Source organism: Petaurus breviceps, unplaced genomic scaffold (assembly GCF_028583685.1).
Source record: "Petaurus breviceps papuanus isolate PSGF00001 unplaced genomic scaffold, PetGlider_PUasm1.0 207, whole genome shotgun sequence".
In the NCBI taxonomy this organism is placed as follows: domain Eukaryota; kingdom Metazoa; phylum Chordata; class Mammalia; order Diprotodontia; family Petauridae; genus Petaurus; species Petaurus breviceps.
The window spans coordinates 9,134,703-9,153,175 of record NW_027185850.1 but is presented as its reverse complement, the minus strand read 5'-3'; the positions used below and the strand labels follow the sequence as shown (position 1 = coordinate 9,153,175).

The following is an 18,473-nucleotide window of genomic DNA, read 5'->3' as shown; positions in this document are numbered from 1 at the left end:
TGTGTGCCAGGCATTAAGCATTGGAGATACAAAATTAATAGAAAACCTTGCATCCCATTGTAACAGGGGAGACAAAATATGAAAATAACTGAAAAGCAAGCTATGGGCAGAATAAAGTAATCCACAGAGAGAAGGCACAAGAACTTAGGGGGAGTCGGGAGATGCTTCTTGTAAAAGAGGGGATTTTTGTTAGGACTTGAAGCCAGGAAGCAATGAGGAGGAGGGAAAGGAGGAAGGGGAAGGAGGCCAGGGTTGCTGGATGGAAAAGTACATGGGGGAGGGGAGGAAGACTGGAAAGGTAGGAGGGCCAAGTTGCCAAACAGGGCTTCATGTTTGACCTGAAGGCAATAGGGAACCACTGAATTTTTTTACATGGAGGAGGGAGGGGAGTAATGTGGTCAAGCCTATGCTTTGGAAGGTTCAGTTTGACAGCTGAGTGGAAGGTGGACTAGAGAGGGGAAAGAATTGGCCAGAGTCCCATGGCTAGTTAAATGGCAGAGCCAAGACTCGAAACAAGGTCTTCAGATGCCAAACCTAGCACCATTCCTCACACTCAGTCCCTCTAGTACAACCCTCCTTTTCTGTTGTCAGTGGCTGTAGTCCTCAAGCCCCACTAGACATGGGCAGATCCCAGTCTCCCAAGGCAGCCCCTTCCACTTCTGAACATTTCTGATTTCCTTACATCAACCTGAAGTCTTCTTCATTGCTTTTGCCATTCCTTGCCCCTGGTTCTTTTCCAGAGGGCTTTCCATTCTCTGTTTGGCCATAGGCTAGATCTCCCCAGTAGGCAGCTAGAAATCTTCCTGATTGATTTCAATGAAGCAAAGGTCTTAAAAAAGTATCTGCTTTGTGTCTGGGCCCTGGATGGCTTTGCCCCATCTGCTCTAGGGAAAGAATTTGACCCTAAAACCACCTAGACATGCCTTCACAAATGCATGTCTGTGTGTGTGTGTGTGTGTGTGTGTGTTTGCATTTGCACACACAGTTAGCTGAGGCAAGGGTGAGACCCTGGCAGCCCAACATGGGCCAAGCAGGATAATGCCAGTGGCAGGCCTGGCAGTAAAAGAGTGATCATTACTTCACTAGGGAAGGCATTAGTCATTAGGCATTCTGGGGACAGACAATGGTAACCTGGGCAGCCAGGACTGGTTTTTCTGGTCCCTGGGTTTGAAAATTAAGAAATAACTGCCTTCTGTGGGTCACCCAGTAAACTGATTCAATTCAGCAAATTGACTCAAATTTAACAACTGGGGGAGGGGGCACCAAGACAATAATGTAAACTGGCCCTGTCCTCAAAGAGAGTATATTCTATACAAAAGAGGTTCAAGATAACATGAAGGGACAAAGAATGCTCATTTGGGGTGGGGAGAATTGGTAAAGGCTTCTTGTAGGAGGTGGTCCTTGAAAGGAGCCAAGCTAAGACCCTCCTCCCTGCTCAGGTCATGCCTGCAGGAGGGCATTCCATTCCAGGCACCACATTTAAGAAGGAAGTTGTCAATCAAAAGATGTCCAGAGGAGAGTGAATAGGAGAGTGAGGGGTTTGGAAACTCTTTCCTACGGGGATTCAGCTTCTGGAACCTGGAGAAGGCTTAGAGCCCAGGGCCATGAGCACTGTCTTCAAGGATTTGAGAAAGAAAAAGACTTTTTTTTTCTTATGTGTGATAGGTGATGCAGTAGATAGAATGTTAGAAATAAAAATATTTGTTGTTATTATTATAATTATATGACCAACAGGTACAAGTTATAAGGTATATATTTCAGGTGAAGATGATGATGGTGGTGATGAAGATGGAAATAATGGAGTCTTTTATATTTACAAAGTGCTTCCCTCATAACAAAAGCTGTAAGCTAAGTAGGACAAGTACTCTCAGAAGGGTATTATTCCTATTTAACAGATAAAATAACTAAGGTACAAAGATATATAGTGACTTGTCCAAGGTCATAGGGCTAGTGGGGCACAGAGCATGGCTCCTAACCCAGAGCTTTCTTAGTCCAAGTCTGGTGCTCTTTCCATTGTGTCATAAGAGCTCCCTAAGTATTAAGCTGCCCCATGATGGCATTAGCTGCTTTGAGAGGTAGTGAATAATGGCTTATGCAATTATCAGTGCTGGCCATTGGATCCTGAGCAAGTCAAGTCCCTTCTCTAGGTAACACTTGAAGACTGTGAATTGCAGAGAAGATGCCAACCTGCCAATGAAATCATGGTTTTAATATCTATCCCCTATTCCTATCCATGACTTGCACAAAGCTATGGATGGCTCACTTATTAAATTCATAGTAAATAGGAAATCATGAGGAATAGTTAATACATATGGACAATAGAGTCAAAATCCAAAAAGATCTTGGTGGACTCAATGGTAGACCAAGTCTAACAAGATGACACTTCCTAATGGTCAGTTTAAGATCCTACACTTGAGTGTGATTTTTTTTCAAATCAGCTTTACAAGTACCAGTTAGAGGAGCCATAGCTAGACAGTAGTTTATTTTAAAAAAGGATTTTCCTGCTCAATCTAAGCCAAAAGAGCAATATGGTGGCCAACATTGAATGCAATCTTGGCCCCAAGTTCTCCATCATTGGAAGTGTTCAGGAAGAAGAAGGTAAATTTCCATCATGGATGTAATAGGAAATATTCATGCTTCAAGACTGGAGATAGAATTCTAGCAGAGTTCCATTAGCATGTAAGCTCCTTGAAAGCACAGGGTCATTTTGGTTTTGTCTTTTTATTCTCAATATCTAGAACATAGTGGTCATTGGGGATCATGAGATCAAAGGTCAAGAACTGGAAGGGACCTCAGAGGACTTTTATTCCAACTTCTTCATTTTAAGAATGAGAAATTGGAGGCTCAGGGAAGAGAAGCCACCTGTCCAAAGTCATGTAGGTGTATCCGAAGGGTTATTGTCTAATCCTGTACCATGATGATTGGGTCTTATAGATATATGCTAAATCGTGTTGAATTGTTGATCATGGGCTCCCTTTCAGAATCAACAAATGAAAAGCCAAATTGCTGAATTGCTGACATGTAGCCTTCTGTCTCCCATGAGGTAACACTGATGTTGACTTGCCAAGGCCAGGCCTATGGCATCCTCAAGGTCATATCCTCAGTGTGCAGACATTACAGCTGCCCACACCTGCATGGATGAACCACCTGCCTCCCAGGGCTTCAGCTTCCCCAGATCCATAAAGTGGTAAGACAAAGACAGGATCTTCTCGTTCTACAAGTTCCTTCTCATCTTAATGAGAAGTTGGAAAAATCAACAAGCATTGATTAAGGACCTACTATGTGTCCAGTGCTATGCTAGGTACTGGGAATACAAAGTCAATGTACCTTGTGGACCCTGCCCACAAGCAGCTTACATTCTAATGGAGAAGACAACATATAAATAACTAAATTGATAAGAAATGTTGTTGTTACTGTTCAGTCATTTCAGCTATTGCTGATACTTTGTGATTCTATTTGGGGTTTTCTTGGCAAAGATACTGGAATGGTTTGTCATTTCCTTCTCCAGATCATTTTATAGAGGGGAAAACTGAGACAAATGGAGTTAAGTGACTTGTCCAGGGTCACACAGTTGATGAGTGTCAGGGGCCAAATTTGATGAAGGAAGATGAATCTTCCTGCCTCCAAGCCTGGCAGTCTGTGCACTATGGTACTACCTAGCTGCCAGATATAAGATGCATATAAATTAACTAGCAAGTGTGTATTAAGCTCAATTATGTTCTCGGCTGGAAGCCAGCACCTTTAGGTCTCATGGGAGAGAATTCGCTCCTCTCTAGGCCTCGGGGGAGCTCAGCTTGTTCAGTGTGCCAGCAGAGAACTTGGAACAAGGACTTCTGGTCCTACCACTTTGACCTCACTTTGCCCATTGTGAAACTGGGTATCTCTACACCTTGTCCAAGCGGATTTTATAAAAATCCAGAAGGTAGTTGCAATGATTATTACCTAATCATGCATCAGAATTACAAAATGGACTGCCATGGGAGAGGTCTGAGAAGGAAGTCACTTCCTTCTCCACCTGAAGTCAAGTACAATCAAATACAACTCAGCAAACATTTCTTCACCATTTTCTGTATCCAGAGCCCCATCGAGTTAGCTAATAACAGTCCCTACTCCAGAGAGCTGATGTAAGGCTCAATCAAGGGACAGTATGTGTAAACCACTTGGGAAAGTCTAAAGAGTTATGTAAATGTTAGCTGTTATCATTTCTGGACCAAGTTTTATGAGGGGTAAAGATTTGAACCCAGCACTCAAAATGAGTAAAAATAAAAAATGAAATGTGTGGATTAAACCAGAGAGCATTTATTGGCCATCTACTAGGAAGCTAGCACAGTACTAGGTATTCTAGGAACACAGTGAAGCCTTAGACCTTGTGCAAAATAAGAGAATAATAAATATATACTCAGTGTAAGAATGGATTAATTAATATGGGAAAACCCGTCTATGCAACAATCAGAACACAGTGTGATACAATGCAAAATTCTACTCTAAGTTACAGTGATAGCGCTCACAGTGTCCCCGTACCTTGCATTCCTCAAGGCTCACTTAGAGGCTTCCTTCCCAAATACCCACAGTTCTTAAGGGTTCTCATCTACCACAAATGGTGCACATACCAATTCTCCTCAGCAGAGCATAAACCTCTTGAGGGCAGATGCTTTATCCACTATTGTTTCCCCAAACTCTGGCACATAGTATGGACTTAATAAATGTAGAATTTATTTGAGTTGAAAGGAAGACCCAGAGCCATCTGGGAGTCCAATTGCATATGGATGATGATAATCCTGGTAGAACCAAAATTTAGGTCATAGATGCAGATGTGGAAAGATATTTAGAGGTCATTTATTGTGACTGTCTCATTTTTTGGTAAAATTTCACATTTTTAATGTTTGGTTAAATACAATTAAGTTGAGATACAGATATAGAAATATGATACCTTCTTAAGTGCTTTGGTTTGGAACAAACAATATAAACCCCATTGTACAGCATCCCTCCCCCTTGGGCTGTCTGCAAATACAGGGTTGGTTGGGCAGCAGTTTCTACCTGTTAACATTTTGTGTAAGTTAACTAGAAAACCCTATATACTATAGCAGATTTTCAGTTGGTTTGGACATTTTGAACCAAGAAACTTGTCAAAATTGCAAATGCATTTGTATGGTATCTCTGATCTTTCCATAAGCCTTCCCATAAGCATCATTCGTATGGCAAGATATCGTACAATATGACTCAGTTATTCAGAAGCATTGATGAACGAGAACTATATTTTGACACGGCCATGATCATTTCAGTAGGGAAGAAAATCTTGATGACTGTACCACCTAGAGTTTAAGATATACATTCTTAATTTTTTATGCCAGTTGTAAAAAGTGAAATCATTTATATTGTTATTTTAACAGAAACGAGCTCCTTAGTATTCATGTTTTATACTTCTTTACTACTGGGCAAAGAGTTTTGGGGATTAATAAACCCCAGTGAATGAGCACAGTAGCTTGTATTGAGGAAAAGGCAGGATTCTTCTGCTTTCATAGGTATTAGTGTTTAAGGTGACTCTCTGTTCTTATGAAAGATACTGTTTCAGTTAGACTGAGAATATAGCTTTAATCCCCAAATTTTAGCCATGGCATTTGGTTTGCTGGGAGCTGGAAACCAGTATTAACCATGTGGTACTACTACAATGTAGTAATGGTGTTCTTTGGAAGCACGGTGATTTTAGTAGTGTTCACTGTGTCAGAGAGCATCTTGGTGTATTTCAGAACTGCCATCTCAGATTTTAAGCTTAAATTGTCAGGTATTTTTCTATACATAATCTTCTTTTCCTTGGCTACAATTTTCTTGTCTTCTTCCCTAGATGTAATGGTGTAGTTAAGCTCCACTCTCTGGAACAAGAAAGAGTGACTGCATCATTTTACAGATGAAGAAACTGAGGCTCAGAGGGGCTGGCACCTTCCCCGAACTCATGCAAATAATAGGAAGCAAAAGTGGGCTTTGGACTCGGGTCCTCTGACTTTCCAGAGACTTGTGTCTATGAGTCAGGAAGCAGACTATTGGCCATGGCTACTTGGAAGGTTCCACTGAAACTTCTGTGCGAGTCTTGATGATGATTTGCCCAAGCACCTAACATTAGGTGTCTATGACCATTAGAGACATGGTCAGCCTCTTGCCTGGCTGGCTCCAGGAGCACAGCACTTCTGGTAGCAGATCTCCTTCAATCTCATTCACAAATATCATTGCCCATATTTTAGAGATGAGGTCACCTGAGCCTTGGCTCAGAAAGGTTGTCATCTTCCCAAGGTCACACAGTGAGGAAGTGAAAGAGGTCCCCTGGGCCCTAGGGGACGCAGAGCCAGTATTTGGACCCAAGATCCTCTGGAACCAAATCCAAGGCTGTGCACTTCTAAAACAGGGGTAGTAACAATAGCTCCTGTCTTGAGGATCAACAATGGTAATTCTAAAGAAGTAGTGTGTCCAGTGGTTTGGGACTCGGAGAACCTGGGCTCCAGGTCTGCATCTGTCACTTATGACCAGGGTGGCCTCAAGCAAGTCACTGCCCCTTCTGGGCCTCCGTGGACTCGATGGCCTGTGAGGCCTCTTCCAGCTCTGGAGCCATCTGCCAGTGACCTGGGTTCAAATCCTGACTCTGCACCCTTGGGTAACTCCCTGCATGTGCCCTATACATCAGTTTCCTCAGCTGCCAGGAGAGGAGGTCGGGGCATGGATGGCTCAGGCACTTCCAGCTGCGCCCACCCTCCTGGTCAAACTATTTGTGAACGTCGGAGTCCAGCGGCAATGTCAGCCTTGTAGGCATCTTGTTCTCCCTCCCCCCACTCTGAGATCAGTAGTTTAAAAACTCCCTTTTAGTTCCTTGTATTTTTAAGTGTGCGGGTCTGCTAGTGTGTGGATGTGAGTGTGTGCATTGTGTTGGTTGGATTCTCCAAACCTGTGCCCCCAACACAATCAATCAGAAAGGCTGAGGCCTGTCTCAAAACAAGCAGGGACGTGCAGGGAACATGTTTCTTTCCAGTTTGTTTAGATGCCAAAGTCATCCTTTGTTTTGCCAATAGCTTCCTTCCTCCAAGCTTAAGCAAGTCCTTACATCCTCCCCCTCCCTCCCTTCCCCCCTCTCTGTCTCTCCTCTGACTCTCCTTCTGTCTCACTGTTTCTGTCTCTCCTTTGTTTCTGTCTCTCTCAGTGAAACTATCTATCTATTCATCCATTTCATTCTCTGTCTCTCTTTCCCTCTGACTCTCTCCTTCCTTCTGTCTCACTGATTCTGGTCCTGTCTCTCTGTTTGCTTCTGCTTCTCTCCATTCATCCATCCATCCATCCATCTATCCATCATCCATCCATCCATCTATCCATGTGAATGCCTGTATATGTCTGTGTCTCTCTCTGTGTCACACACACACACGCACACACACAAACCCTTCCAGATTTTTCTTCATCCTCCAACAAGGCTCAGGTGAGAAAGGCCCATCCTAGCTCTCCCAGATATCTGGCACAATCCCAGAACTGTCTTTCCCTTTGGATCGAATCTGACAACAAATGTGAATCTAAATCAATCCAGCATCATCGAATGTAGAACATTAGCTCCTTGAGGGATGGGACTGCTTCATTCATGTCTTTGTAACCACAGCATCTAGCCCCTAGCACAGTACCGGGCATATAGTAGACACTTAATGTTTGGGGCAGGGAAGGTGTTGGAGAATGTTGCTGTTTTTGCTGATTCTTCCTGATTGACAGGAGGCTCACTGGACCACACAGAGATTTTTAGCTAATCTCTCTTTATTCAGCTTCATAAGAACTCAGTCTTGGAAAGAAAAAAAAACTTGCATTAGAACCAAAATTCAGACCCTTATGTTACTGTTTGGCTGGTTGTGGTGGCTTTTGAAATAAGCTCTTTATCAGAGAAGGGGCCCGGATCTGGTCCCTGATCCCTTTCCTCAGAATAGCAAAACAGTCAATATTTGAGTCAGAGCACAGAATCCAGCATCTGAGGACCTGGGATCACATAGTGGGTCTCTTAGCACCTTGGTCACTGTAGGCAAGTCCCCACCCTTTCTGGGTTTTCTCCCCTTTAAAAGGAAGAGATTGATCTAGAAGCTTTTTAAATTCTGCTCATCCCCAAGATGCTTTTTAAAAAAATTAACAGTGATATGTATTTGTTATTTTAATATAGTTTATTGCAATCTTCTGTTTTATCACATTAATTTCCAAATACATCTTTCCCATCGCACCACCCAGCTAAATATCTCTTGTAACAGAAGGAAAAAAGAAAACCCAATAAAACCAATTAGCACATTAACGGAGTCTGACAACACACCCACCACCCCACAGCCATGGACCCCCCCCCCCCCAGCTTCTACAAGGAAGGCAGCAAGTGTGTTTTCTCAAACATTTCTCCAGGGATGAGGTTGATTGGTATAATCACACAGTGTTTAGTTTCGGTTGTTGTTCATCCTTTTACATTGTTGTTGCTGCTGCCCATGTGATGTTCCTGACTCTGCTGACTTCTCTTGGATCACTTTGTAGGAGTCTTCCCATGCTCCTCCCCAGTCTTCATAGTCATTATTTTTTACAATGCAGAAGTATTCGATACTTTTGTACACACTTTGCTTAGCTATTCTCTGATAAATGGGCATCTACTTTGTTTGCAAACTCCCCCACAAAGTTTGTTACCACCCCCACCCCCACATTCACACTTACACTCACACTCACACCCACACCCATACCCACACCCACATTGACACCCACACTCACACTTACACCTAGTCACACCCACACCCACACTCACACTTACACCCACAAAAAACCTGAGTTCAAATCCTGCCTCAGACACTTAACTATAAGACCCCAGACAAATCACTTAATCTCTATTTGCCTCTGTTTCTTCATTTGTAGCATGGGGCTAATAATAGCACCTGCCTTCCAGTGTTCTTTTAAGGAACAAATGAGACAATATTTGTAGAGTGCTTGATAGGTGCCTGGCAGGTAGTAAGTGCTATGCAAATTTAACATTACTGTTATTGTTGTTAATATTCCAGCTCTGGTGCTTACTAGTGGTATGAGCTTCAACAAGCCCCTCAACTTCCCTGGGCCTCAGTTTCCTCATCTGTCAAGTCAGGAGACTGAAATAGATGGTACCTTCTAAGGTACCTTCTTGACTCTGAATCAAAACCCCTATGTGCATAGGGACCTTCTTTCTATCTTTAGACTTCTTGGAGTAGATGCCTAGCTGTGGGATCTCTGGGTCAAAACATATGGACATCTTAGTCACTTTTTTTGTATAATTCCAAAATGATGTCCAGAATGGTTGGACCAATTCTCAGCTCTACCAACAATGCACTAGTGTGCCTCCCTTTTTACAGCACCTTCTATGTTCGGTTATTCCAATCTTTTTTCATATTTGACAATTTCCTGAGTATGAGATGAAGCCTCAGAATTGTCTTGATTTTAATTTCTATTATCACTTTGGGGGGGGGGGGTTGGAAGCTTCCCACCCCTGAACCCTGACACAGTGTTGTTCATGTTATGTAGTTCTTCTTCTGAGAATTATTCATTCCTCTCCTTTGACCACTGGGGGACCCTCTACTTGTTAATTAGGCGAGTCATCATAGAGAGGTCCAGGCCATGAGACACTTGGGTGTCCTGAAGGGCTCCATCTTCCTCCTGAGCCACAGGTGCCTTTCCCAGTTTTTATCTAATCTGCTCTTTTTAAGAGCAAGGAAACCAAGGTTGAAGAAAGTAAACCAAGTGCCTGTGACCTCAGGGATGGAGGAAGGCAAGGTCCAAGTGGGGTCTAATGGGCTGGGAGTCAGGAGATATGGATTCTAGCCCTAGTTTAGCTTCTAACTTCCTGGGTGGTCATGTTTTTCTCCTCTCTGGGACTCAGTTTCCTAATCTGTACAATGAGGGAACATGACTTTTAAGGCCCCTCCAGCTCTACGTCTATGTTCTCTTCCTCCCTTAATGTCAACATGTCTTAAGCACTTCAGAGGTGAAAAGAATGAAAGCTTGCCGAGGGCAGGGACAGCTTCATTTTTGCCTTTGGATTCTAGAGTAAAGCCTGTCACATGGTGAGTTTTTAGCATATGTGTGTTAATTGACTGACTGACTGTAGCACAGTACTAGTGGAGATGGAATCCTCTGCCCTTGAGAATGTTACAGCATAACATGGGTTTGATACCTGAACAAATAGCTATACTAGAAAATGAAAAATTAGAAATTTGTAAGAAATAAGTGTTATGCAAGGTCTGGCTGAGAAAAGATTATTACTTATCAAAGCAATCATGGAAGGCAACCTGGAGGAAATGGCATCTGGTCTGGTATCTGAAGGCTATAAAGGATTTCAAATAGGTAGGAGAGAGGACCAAGGCGCAAGCCAGGAAAGGGATCACCAAAGGGAGGCCATGAACAGTTCACTTTGGCTGGAGTCCATCAATAAACACTTATTAAGCACCTACTATGTGGCAAGTACTGCGGATAAAAAAAGGCAAGAACCGCTCCTGCCCTCAAGGACCTCCCAGTCTAATGGGGGAGCGTAAAGTACTTGAAAAAGAATATCGCAGAAACTCATGGTGAGAAAGGTCCATAGAAAAACCTCCTATGAACGGATGCAAAGTGAGTAGAACCAGGAAACGTAGTTACATGCGACTATAACAAGGTCAAGAGAAAACGCAAGGCTGCAACAATGAAAATCAAAACTCGGCGCTGTCTAATGACAATGGCCACACACGGACGCAAAGACAGCAAATGAGAATTCACTCCTTTGCAGGGGCGTGTGGAACAGGGCATGTATTTGGATTTAATTGATGGCTTAGTTGATTTTGCAGAATTGTTGTTGTCGTTAGAAGGTGTGACTCTTTGGGGGCATCCAAAAAGGGTTATCTATGTTGGAAGATGTACATGACATGAAAATTTAAAAAGCATGATTTTTTTATTTAAGGGTCTTTTGGAACACCTAGTGTAAATCTCATCTGAAAGGGAAATCCCTCTACAAGAAACCCAGCAAAAAGATATCCAGCTTTGGCTTGAGTAGCTCCAGAGAAAGGAAAGTCCACCACCTCAATGGCAAACACCCTGGTGAGCTCTAAAGATTAGGAAAATTTTCCATGAAACAAGCGTAAGGAAAAAGGACCAGGATGGTAAGTGATCAGAAAAACCCATATCTCTGAGGAACATTTGAAAGAACTGAGTATGTTTATCCTGGTCAACACTGGAGAGGGTGGGGGAGGATGGCTGTCTTCGACTATCTCTTGAGGTGTCACTCATAGAGGGATGAGACTGAATATGCTTGGCCCCAGAGAGCTGAACTAGTCCCAGCAGGTAAATGTTATGGGATGGTAGATCAATGTACAGAAAGAAGTCAGAGATGTCCAGAACTAGAACAAGAAGCTATCTGATGTTGGGAAGCAAGGCGACTCCATTCACATAAGCTTTCTCCTTTCCCATTTGTTGCATTATACAAAAGCATAGACTTTTACAGCTGGAACAGACCTTAGTGAGCATCCAGTCTAACCCCTTCCTTTTACAGATGAGGAAACTGGGACCCTGAAGGGATAAGGGAGTGGCCCAACCCTGCCTACGTGTGGATGGCAAAGTCCCTGAGAACTTGGCAGCAATCCTATCTCCACCCTCACTACCTGTCGTACCTCACTGGCACCAAGGAGATTGATGTGGTAGCCAGAGAACCTGTTTCAGAGTTGGGGAGGCCTGGGTTCGAGTCCCACCCCTGACCTGTAAGAGCTGCTCAATTTCTTAGTGTCCCAGGCATCTCAGATTCTCAGCTGTAGGGTGATCAGGGTGAGGCACTTTGCAGACCCTAAGGTGCCATATAAGTCATGTAGATGGTTTTGTTTTTAGATATCCATCTGGATTGCTGGAGTTCTTATCCACATAGGAGCTCCCTGAACTGATGACATCACAATTCCAGATTAGGTCATTCTTGCACATTCATCAATCCTGGTGCCAGCCCATCAGCTTGGACAACTCCCCTTATTCCTCCTAAGGTGAAATTGCATCTCTTCATATCTTCCCAAATTTCATCCTTGAGAGCGTCCTGTCCCAAATTCATGGAGTCCTAGCTCTTTGCTGAATCCTTTCAAAACTGCTTTCCCAAAATCTTTGGGGGTTTGCTTAGCAAAGATACTGAAGTGATTTGCCATTTCTTTCTCCAGCTCATTTTACAAATGAGGAAACTGAGGCAAATAGAGTGGAGAGACTTGCCCAAGGTCACACAGCTACTGTCTCAGAACAGATCTGAATTCACAAAGAGGAGCCTTCCTGAATCCAGATCTGGTGCACCACCAAGCTTCTCTCCCTAAATCTAGAGTGCACTAGAATACACAAATCTAGAACCTAATTTCTATGGGTGTTGTGAGGTAAGGACTAGGTAAAATTTGGCATATTCATATAACTTACTATTGTTATTTCAGCAGTCCAGTGCTATACCATACAGCCTGGCCTTGGCTTGGCCATTCCTCAGGTTGGAGGAACTGAGTGGTTTCCAATAAAGACTAGTCACCCACTTCTCCAGCACTAGTCCTGGTATACAAAGAAAAACAATGCACTCACCTAGCTTGGGAAATTCTCATTTAACTGCCAAAAGGTCAAAAATGTTTGAATTGTCCTACTGTCCAAAGGGTCATTGACTGCTGTATGAGACAACCCACGGAGTCAAAGGAAATCCCCTCCCTGTGGGGAAAGAGAAGCAGGGTTCAAGTCAGGACCTACGTGAGTCTAAAGCAGAAGCTGGCCTGCTTCATGAGCTGGAATTTTCAGCACAAAAATCTCCAGGGGATGAGATACAAACAGAAAAACATGTGGCTTGGGTCCATAGGGACCAAACTTGTTCTGATGTAATGTTTCCCCAGAACTCCAGCCTGTTAGAGCAGTGGGCATTCCCTGGCCCTGCTCTGTGGGGTCTTCAGTGAAACCTCCTGACTGAACTGCACTGAAGGTGTGGGCCAGGTATCCCCATCTGCTGGTGCCAGGAAAGCTTATGAGGAATTGGATTGGCTGGCCTGCCCCTAAGAAATAATAATGAGTGGGGGGGCAATAATCACTTTACAATAGCTCTGAGAGAGATGATGCAAGTGGTATCTATTTCAGTTAAGAAAAGGGGGCTGAGAGGGACAAAATATCCTGGCCAAGGCTCCATCAGCAGTAAGTGGTCATGTCAGAAGTTGAACCCACATCTCCCGGCTCCAAGTTCTGAGTTCTTCCCCTTGCAGCAAGATGCCTCTGGGTCAAGGGACAAATCACTAAGGGGTAGGGGTGGGCTAGAGCCAGGTTAATTGTAATCAACTATTACATTTTCAGTGTGAGCATTTATACCTGAGAAGTTGGCAGATATGACAAATCAGGTCTTGGTTTATTTTTTTTATTTCTATACTTAAATGATAGAGAAATGTCAATAATACATATTAAATTTAAAAGTTTGTTCTGTATACATTTGCCTCTCTAGGGAGCCAGTTGTTAAACATGCAATATTGTACCCCTGCAAAGGGTGTTAATCAAGGCTCTTTCCTAGACATGCCCAGAACACATTGTGTTGATTGAAGGCACCCTCCTTCTAACAGTCTGAATTTCCCCTCGTTTGTCATTTCTTTGGATTAATGCATCATCTTTGAAAAAAAATTCTGATCTAATGAAAACATGTTACCTGGGAGAAGCACCATGTTGATTCATTGTAACCACCCAAAAGAATTAGCTCATTGGCACCTGGGTGGGAGAACAGACTGGGGAATGGGATATGGAGCTCCTCAGCAAGGAACTACATCCTGCAAAGTCTCCCTGCTTAGGATGCCCCAGAATGGGTCAGTAGGTAGCAATAGAAAATGAGCCCCCTCAAACTCAGCATTCCATTTCCCACCATCTTGCCTTTGTAGAGGATGTCTCACACACCAATGAATGCAGTCCCTCCTTATTTCTGGTTCTGACAGTCCTTAACTTCCTTCAAGGATCAGCTCATGTCCGTCTTGTGGGAAGACTTTCTTTTTCACACTAGTTATTAGTGATTTCTCCTTCCTCAAATTATCATATATACATGTAATGGGTTTGAGAATAGACTGGGAGTGTGGGATTGATGAGTTTTAAGTATTGCCTCACAGCCTTGAGAATGAGCTGAAGTACAAGTCACACCTGGGAATTTTCACACACACACACACACACACACACATACACACACATACAAGACTAAGAAGGAGTAGGGAGGGTGCATTCCCAGCCCCACCCAAGTCTTACTGAGCTCAGATAGAAAATGGCAGCTGAGAAAATCCTATAAACTGGGACAAGCTGATAGAATAAGAGATTAAGGCAGATCACTGGATCTCCACAGGTAATTTAGAACAGAAGACCCTGACTGAAGCTACAGTTGTACTTGTTACATCTTTAAAGTCCGAGGAAAGTTCCAAGGAGTGTCTTCTTTTCCCCCAGCTAACCCTCTCCAGTAAAAGACATGGCAATCTACCCTGCCCACCTTTACCTTAACTTTTTCTGGTACACAGAATTTGCCTCCAATCTAAAAAAGACCAGAGTGTAGCTGGACACACACAAACCATTACATAAGGCAAAGGGACAAATCTCTCTTTCTGCATGGTCAGTGTTTTCCTAAATGGGGGCTTTGAGCTATCATGATGGTACTACTAGTTTTCATGATGTTAACTCCATAAAACAGCACAGGGGTGCATAAGGATCATCATACTTTTCCTAGGTTTAAAAAAATGAGCTAATGGTCATCACAGGGTGCAGCCGATCAAATCTGCAGAGAGAAGGAAGGAGGGAAGGGTTAAAAAAGAGAGGAGAGTGGCTGCAAAATTCACACCCTTAACCATCCCCCAGGGAGGAGCTGGGAAAGATTTCGCTTGGTCTGGTCCAGCAGGGGGGAGGAATTACAAAGGATCAAGTGTTGACCAGCTGGGTAACTAAGTGTGTACTCTTACACCTAATGGAGTTACAAATACTTACCTGGCATATCTGTCCAGGACAAGGTAAGCTTCTTTAGGGTGGATCCTATTTCTGTTTTTTAATGCCTTTGTATCGCTAGTTCCAAGCCTAGTGCACATCCAAGGTGTTTAATAAATGCTTACTGGGATTTAGTTGCAATGGTAAGCTGGAGTTGACTCATACAAATGAGCATCAACTTCACAGAAAATCCATAAACACTACAGACCAGAGCTTGATTTATTGTTTTGTCCATTGTCTACTATAGTCTTAAGAAAGTCATGGAGGAAAAGTGAATAATAATGCTGGATTAAATAGGACCATGCATACATTTGCTTTTTCTGAGAGCTGATTGTTAAATGTTTACTAACACACCCCTGGTTAATCGGATTGGATTAGGAAAGAGGGCTCAGCTATTGTCTATGTCAGCATCACCTGGGGTTCAGTGCAGGTCATCTCAGGTATTTCTCATCATTATCATGGTACAGTGGAAAGAACAGGCACCTTGGAGTCAAAGAACCTGGATTCAAATCCAAATACATCCTTGGACCAGTTTGCCCATCCAAAAATACCCCTCTGGGCAGCTAGGGGGCTCCATAGTGCAGAGGGCACCAAACCTGGAGTCAGGAAGCCTCATCTTCCTGAGTTCAAATCTGACCTCAGACACTGACTAGCTGTGTGACCCTGGGCAAGTCACTTAACCCTGTTTGTCTCAGTTTCCTCATTTGTAAAATGAGCCGGAGAAGGAAATGGCCAACTACTCCAGTAGCTTTGCCAAGAAAACCCCAAAGGGGATTATGAAGAGTTGGGCATGAGTGAACAACAAAAATGTCTAGATGAGATGGCTGGCCTTTGAGATCTCCCTTCAGTTCTGTGAAGTGTAGGTGCGAAATTCGAAGAATCCAACCCAGAAAGCCATTGGACGTTCAACAAGAGAGCCACAGATGCAATTTTATTTTTATTTGAGTGAGAAAAGGTGCAATTTCCACCAGTCTTCAACTGAAAAGCCTGGAAATGAGGCCAATGTGAAAAAAATAATCTAGTGTAGTGGCTGGAGTCCTAAAGGCCCAGTTCTGTGCCCTGCCCATGACACTTTCTAGCTGGGTGACTACAAGGGAATCACTTAACTTCCTAAACTCAACTTCCCCATCAATAGAATGGGGATAATAATACCTGTAACACCCACCCTTCAAATCTGGCCTCATTTAACCTCTTTTTGCCCTGGTTTTCTCATCTGTAAACGTGAGCGTGAGCATAATAATGGAACCTACCTCCTAGGGTTGTTGAGAGTAAATTAGATCATATTTATGCTGGGTTTTGCAGACCTTAAAGTGTTATATAAATTCTAATTATCTATTTTATCATCATCTTCATCACCATTATCATCATCTTCATCACAACCACTACCATCATCACCATCTTCATCTTCTTTCATCTTCTCAAAGAGAGATCCTATGGTCAGCTGGACCCCAATTCAGGAAGACCTGGGTTTAAATCCTGACTTTGGAACCAGTCATGTGACCCTTGGTAAGTCACTTTTATCTCTCCCAATCTCAGTTTCCTTTTCTGTAAAATAGAAATAATAATACCTACATGTAGCTGCCTCATTGGATGGCAGTCTGCAAAATGTGAAACACTATATAAATCAATTGTCATTCATCTTTGGTGCCCACTTTTCTAACCGGATTTTGGTGTTTACAAGTTGTAGCCATGGTTTTCTGCTGCCATCTAGTGAGGAAACCCGACATTGACAATGACTTTCAAGAGAGCTAATCAAAAAGTATTTATTAGTAGTTTTATTTTTTTGTGTGTGTGTGCCAGACACTATGCTAGAAGTTGGGCATATAAACAAAGTTGTTTTTCTTTTTTTTTTTTACAAAAAGGCCAAGCCTTCAAGGAACTCAAATTCTAATGAGGTGATAGGTACACAAGACAGGCAAATAGATAGACAAGACAAATGGATAGATCTGTAGATAAGATAGATGGCTAGTCAAGGCAGACAGATAAAAAGATACACAGATGGATAGATGGATGGGTTAATGGATGGTTGGATGGATGGATGGATCATGGATGGATGGACAGACGGAAGGACAGATGGATGGATGGATGGGTGGATGAATGGATGGATGGGTGGATGGATGGATAAGTAGGCAGACATGTAGAAAGGCAGGAAAATCCTCATGCAGAAGATAGGATTTGAGCCAAGTCTTGAAGGAAGCAGAGTGGCTGTGGTTAGGAAAGATGCTATTATTTCCAGAATACCATCTTTCATTAGCACTGCAGACTCCACACCACACCTGCTCAAGGGGCAACCATTAGAGCAGCGCCTAAAGACTGCTAAGAGCTCTGGGATCACACAGGCTTCAGTGGCAGAAATGTACCAAGACTCAGGAAACACCAAGTTCTTCCACAAGCTAGCTGTGTGATTTTGGGCAAATACCTGCACCTCTCTGACCGTCTTTCCTCATCAATAAAATAAAGGATCAGGAATAGGGAATATCTTTGAGCAAGGCACTTAACTTTCCTCAGTTTCATCATCTGTCAAATGCGATGTTCCCTTAGGCAAGTCACTTCATTTACCTTGGCCTCAGTCTATTTTTGTATAGAATGGGGGAGTTGGACTGAATGACCTCCAGGGCCTTTCCAGCTCTACTCTTGTGACCCATTCTTTCTCCTATCTCCAATAGGATTGTAGTCGTTACTCTTTTTAGCTCCACCCCCCCCCAAGCTCCATGTTAATCAAACACAAGTCTCAGATGTCTGGCCTCTGTGGTTTAATCTCAGGGAGAAAACAGCTGAGTCCAGGGGGCTGGAAGAGAGAGATGACCAGGACCTCAGTGGGAGTCCTAAGAGAAACTGATAAATTGTTTTTTTTTTTTCAGATCCTCACTGTCTCATGAAATAATCCCATTTGTCACATTTATTAAATTCTTTAAGGGTTCCAAAATACTTTCTTCATAATGAACCTGTGAAATAGGCACATATATATATATATACACACACACCACACACATACACGCACACACACACACACACACACACACACACATATATACATATACACATCTCCAGGGAAAGAAGAGGGGAAGGGGAGAAGAAGAGGGAGGGGAGGACAGAGAGACAGACAGAGACAGGGAAGAGAAAGAAAGAAAGAAAGAAAGAAAGAAAGAAAGAAAGAAAGAAAGAGGGAGGGGGGAAGGAAGAGAAAAAAGGAAAGAAAGAAGAAAGAATTTCTAGGGAAAGAGAAATGATGCAAGCATTGTACAAAGCATTAGAGCTATAAATACAAATTAGGACATTGAAAAAGCTTATAGTTTCATGGGGAAGATAACACTTAAAGGGGAACTAGGAATGGAGGGAGGAAGTCCTTTAAGATGTGGTGTAGAAGGAACTGAGAAGTGTGATGGAGGTCTAGTTCTGGAGAAGAAAAGAAGTTCTGAGCTGCAGATAGGTTAAAGTCAACTGAATGTATGAAGTCTGACATAGTATCAGAAAAATGGAGGCACTTTCAGCCTAGGGAAGGAAGGAAGGAAAGAAAG

General features: G+C 43.0%; 1 protein-coding gene and 1 long non-coding RNA gene across 2 annotated transcripts in view; both read left to right on the top strand.

Moving 5' to 3' along the window:
- The first annotated feature begins 273 nt into the window (after positions 1–273).
- Positions 274–18,473, top strand: part of LOC138164885 (mesoderm induction early response protein 1) — a 485,607-nt gene continuing 467,407 nt past the window's right edge. The window contains exon 1 of the mRNA XM_069092820.1: positions 274–277. The gene's annotated coding sequence lies outside the window, so the exon portion shown is untranslated. The remainder of the gene's footprint in view (positions 278–18,473) is intronic.
- Positions 14,853–18,473, top strand: part of LOC138164883 (uncharacterized) — a 50,274-nt gene continuing 46,653 nt past the window's right edge. The window contains exons 1-2 of the long non-coding RNA XR_011169209.1: positions 14,853–14,981; positions 16,380–16,461. This is a non-coding gene — a long non-coding RNA (uncharacterized lncRNA). The remainder of the gene's footprint in view (positions 14,982–16,379; positions 16,462–18,473) is intronic.